This window comes from Arachis ipaensis, chromosome B03 (genome assembly GCF_000816755.2).
Source record: "Arachis ipaensis cultivar K30076 chromosome B03, Araip1.1, whole genome shotgun sequence".
Taxonomy (NCBI): domain Eukaryota; kingdom Viridiplantae; phylum Streptophyta; class Magnoliopsida; order Fabales; family Fabaceae; genus Arachis; species Arachis ipaensis.
In genome coordinates, this window is record NC_029787.2 from 43106684 (window position 1) to 43111861 (window position 5178).

The window sequence follows — 5178 nt, forward strand, 5'->3', positions numbered from 1 at the left end:
TACACGCGGCCGCGTGGGGCACGCGGTCGCGTAGTTGGGGTGAAAATGGGGGTGACGCGATCGCGTAGGTCGCGCGATCGCGTGAGAGGGGTAGGAGAGGGGTTGACGCGATCGCGTGGGTCGCGCGATCGCGTCACTGGAAATTGTGCTAAACGCACGACTCCAGCACCGTTTCAGCGCAACTCTCTGTCTCCTTCGAGGGTGTTGTGGAATCCATGTGTCGCGATCGCGTCGCTCACGCAGTCGCGTGGGATTGGTTTTGTGCATGTGACGCGATCGCATGGGGCATGCGATCGCGTGGGCCAATTTGTGCAAAACGCACAAGGGCTGCACGATTCCAGCCTAACTTTCTGGACGTTGGATAATTACGCCGATCTCCAGATCATGCGATCATGTAGATGACGCGGTCACGTGGGAAGTGTAGTTCGCCATGTGACGCGATCGCATGGGGCATGCGATCGCGTCGTGCATCCCTTTTTTTTTTTTAACTGAATGCAGGATGCAATGCTTAATGTGAATGCTATGCATGATTCTAGGTTTAATAAAATAAAAATAAAATTCAAAAACAAACAAAACGAAATAAAATTAAAATTGCAAAAGGAACGATCATACCATGGTGGGTTGTCTCCTACCTAGCACTTTTAGTTAAAGTCCTTAAGTTGGACATTGGAAGGGCTTCCTGTTATGGTGGCTTGTGTTTACATTCATCCAGAAATCTCCACCAGTGCTTGGAATGCCAATAGCCTCCGGAGTCCCAAACTAGGCATGTAAAGCTTCTGAGCGGCTTCAAACAGATTTTCAGGTTCCCGGGGTGACGAATGTCAGAATAGATTCCAGGATCCCAAGCCTTGCTTTTAAATCCGCCTCCATCTTGATCTATATGTTTCCATCCGGGCGGTTTAAAAAGTAGAATCTCACCATGGTGACCAAACGTTCTCCGTGATCCATGCAATGGAGCATGATACCAATCCGTGTACTTCGAGATGAAGCGTGGAACCTTATTGAACCTTGTGCACCAACTCTGAGTACGAGCCATTTTCCTCTTACTCTTAAAGCCGCAAAGAGCTCTAAGCTGGCCATCTGTTTCAAGTAAACCATATTCAAGTGAATAAGTAAAGTTAAAGGTTAAGGATTGTACCCACTTGAAGCTTGTATTAGGTGGTAATGGCCTTGGGATAGGTGTTTCTGGCGGTTCTGTAAGTTCTACTCCCTTGTGCTCCTCTGTGAATTTCTCCACTTCCTTGCAAGGCTCTACAATTGTATCTGTGTCCTGGTCAAAGTCTTCTATGTCTTCCTCATCACTTGAGTCATAAATTGGAGGTTGAGAGAAATCTACCTCCGCATCATCTTCATATTCACTTGGGGAAGATTCTTCGCCCTCAGAGAATTCACTTGCGGATGCCGGTTTATTACTAAGAGAGCTAGACTTGTGACTATCATCATCAAGGGAATTTGTGTCCTGGGTTACTCCGTCTGATTCTTCATAAACAACTTGCCTTGGAGATTGTATAATATCCTCCTTAGCATCAACTGTAGCGTCCTTGACGAAGTTCTTCTCAGTTCTGGATTCCCATGGAGGTTCAGCATCTCCTAGATCTTCAACCAACTCTTCTTCTTAAACAATGACAGCTTCTTCTACCTGTTCTAATACGAATTCATTCTCTGTCTTGTCCGCTGGAGTTTCTGGTATCTCCTTTATGTTACGGTCTTCGTTAGACTGTTCACATGGGGTTGTGGCTGATCCTTGTGTATTTGAGCGCCTAGAAACCCATTGAATTACTACTTGCTCCAGTTGTCGAATGGTTGTTTAAAATTTATTTACTGTTTCCTTTAGGCGAACCTCTGCTTCTCGGGTTGCCGGACTTGGGGATGATACATAGGAAAGTGGTGGTGATTGGGAGTGATTGGATTGGTACTGGGGCAAGGAAGGATCATATGGTGGCGAATGGTGAAGAGAAGCTTGTGAGTGTGGTGGTTCGATGTTATGTTGAAAGGATGGTTTATATGCACGGGGTGGGGCTTGTTGGTAGTTACAAGGTTGTCCACCATATCTTTCAGCTGGGTATGCATTGTAGAATGGTCTTTGTCCAGGATATCTCGGAGAGTGTTGCTACCTAAAGGGTTGATTAGATCCTCTTGGCTCCATCCATCCTTGATTGGTCTGACCTTGATGCATATTCCTATTGTAACTTCTATTTCCTTCAACAAAGTTAGAACCAAACTCAAAGCGAGAGGGGTGAGAGTTCATGGTAGCAAATATAGATAAAAAGGAAAAACAAAAATAAATAAACAAGCGAAAGAAAAATATTTACAATAACCAATAATAAGGCACACGTTAGCAGTTCTCCGGCAATGACGCCATTCTGACGTTAGGATTTTATGGTGGTAAAGAAGTTCATAAAAATAGTCGCGTTGTAGATATAGTCTCTAAACCAACAAAAATCCCTTCGTACAAACGTTTTGGTTATCACAAGTAACAAACCCCTTAAAAATTGTTAACCGAGTATTCAAACCTCGGGTCGTCTTCTCAAGGAACTGCAGGGAAGTATGTTCTTATTATTGGTTATGGAGGTTGTAAAATCGGGGTTGAGAATGAAGAGTAGATATGACAAATAATTTAAATGGCAATTAAAATAAATAAATACTGTAAAGCAATCTTTTGGCAAGGTAAGAGAAATTGGAAGTCCAACTTAGTTATCTCTCTCAACAATAATGAAAGTTGAATCTAAATTCCACTTAGTTGACCTTTACTAAAGTAAAGGAAAGTCAAGGGACTAATTAGTTTGACCTTCGAATCCTATTTATTTCCTAAGAAAAAGTTGGGATTATTGAAGTTCAGTTCAATTAGCAAGATAACGATTATCAATTATGCTGAGTTTAATAATGTTGAGTTACTGATTTCTTAACCAAGACCAAAAGGGAAAAAGTAAAATTGTTGAAATAAAAATTTCCTTAGATGGAAAGCAATGGTAACACAAATTAAGGAGAAAGCAATCAATAACTGAAATACCTCAAATAATCATTAATTCAAATCATAACATGGAAAGGGTTCATAAGTCAAGTTGACAACATTTATAGGTACGAATAAAAGCATTAAAGTAAATATTAAACCTGGATCGAGAGTCACTCTTACAAACTAAGAGAAGTCCTAAATCCTAATCCTAATCCTAAAAGAGAGAGGAGAGAACCTCTCTCAAACTAAATCTAAATCATGGAAAGTAGTAAAAATGCGAGCTCTCTCTGAATGGATGCGTTCCCTCACTTTGTAACCTCTGGTCTATGCCTTCTGGACTTGGATTTGGGCCAAAAAGGGCTTCAGAATTCGCTATGAGCGTTTTCTGCAATTTCTGGTGCGTGGCCTCTGTCACGCGTCCGCGTGGGTCACGCGGTCGCGTCATTTGGAGCATTTCCTTGCCACGCGGTCGCGTCAGTCATGCGGCCGCGTCGCTGCTGATTCGCGCTTAGCACGCGATCGCTTCGTCCATGCGATCGCGTGGATGCCAGTTTCTTCAGAAGCTTCATTTTGTGCTTTCCTTCCATTTTTGTATGTTTCCTTTCCATCCTTTAAGTCATTCCTACCTTAGAAGATCTGAAACTACTCAACACACTAGTCACGGCATCGAATGGAAATAAAGGTAATTAAAATATTTAATATTAAAGCATAGGAAACATGTTTTTCACATACATTACATAATAAGGAAGGGAAAGTAAAACCATGCAATTAATATGAATAAGTGGGTGAAGGATTGAATAAATCACTCAAATTAAGCACAAAATATATCATAAAATATGGGTTTATCAGAGATTCTTAAAGAATTATCCTGAGGAATTTATCATTGGGGACGTCTCTCATGGTGTCAAGACTCGTTCTTCAACTAGAAAGGCAAATGAAGAATCAAATATTGCTTTTCTCTCTCAAATGGAGTCTCAGAACGTCAAGGAAGCCCTTGATGACCCTTCTTGGGTAAAGGCAATGGAGGATGAGTTTCATGAGTTTGAGAAGAACCAAGTTTGGACATTGGTTCCGAAACTAAATGGAAAGAAAGTGACCGGCACCAAGTGGATATTTTGAAACAATCTAGGAGAGGATGGTAGCATTGCAAGAAACAAAGCATGGCTAGTGGCATAATGATATGACCAAGAAGAAGGAATAGATTTTGATGCATCCTTTGCCCCTGTTGCCCGAATGGAAGCCATAAGACATTTTCTAGCTTATGCTGCTTTTGTGGTTTTAAATTATATCAAATGGATGTGAAATGTGCATTCTTGAATGGTGTAATAGATAGAGAAGTGTATGTGGCATAGCCACCTGGTTTTGAGAATAAGAAATTTCCTAACCATGTTTTCAAACTATCTAAAACTCTCTATGGTTTGAGACAAGCTCCTAGAGCTTGGTATGAGAGACTTAGTTCTTTTCTCTTGAAAAATGGTTTTCAAAGAGGCACCATAGACACTACTCTATTTATCAAGAATTCTAATGATTATTTCATTCTAGTCCAAATCTATGTTGATGACATTATTTTTGGATCAGCCAATGAATCCCTTTGTACTGAATTTGGAAAACTCATGACAAGTGAATTTGACATGAGCATGATGGGTGAACTTAATTTTTTCCTTGGACTTCAAATTAAGCAAACTAAAAATGGTATTTTTATTCATCAAGAGAAGTATGCCAAGGAACTAGTTAAGATATTTGGTATGGATAATGCCAAACTCATGGAAACTTCTATGCACCCTAATTCAAAATTAGAAAAGGGAGAAACTGAGAAAGATGTAGATGAGACTAGGTATAGATGAATGATTGGCTCTCTTATGTACTTAACTTTCTCTAGACCTAATATTGTGTAAAGTGTTGGAATGTGTTCAAGATTCCAATCAAAACCAAAAGAGTCACATCCTTTAACAGTAAAGAGGATCGTTAGATATATTCATGGCACATCCAATTTTGGTTTATGATATCCTAAGTTTGATAATTTTTCTGCAGTTGGTTATTGTGATGCAGATTTTGCTGGTGATAGAGTTGATAGAAGGAGCACATCAGGCATATGTTGTTTCATTAGAAAGTCTCTAAATGTCTGGTCAAGTAAGAAGCAGTCTACAGTGGCTTTATCCACTGCAGAGGCTGAGTATATACCTGCTTCTTCTTGTTGTTCTCAGCTTATGTGGTTAAAAATACAG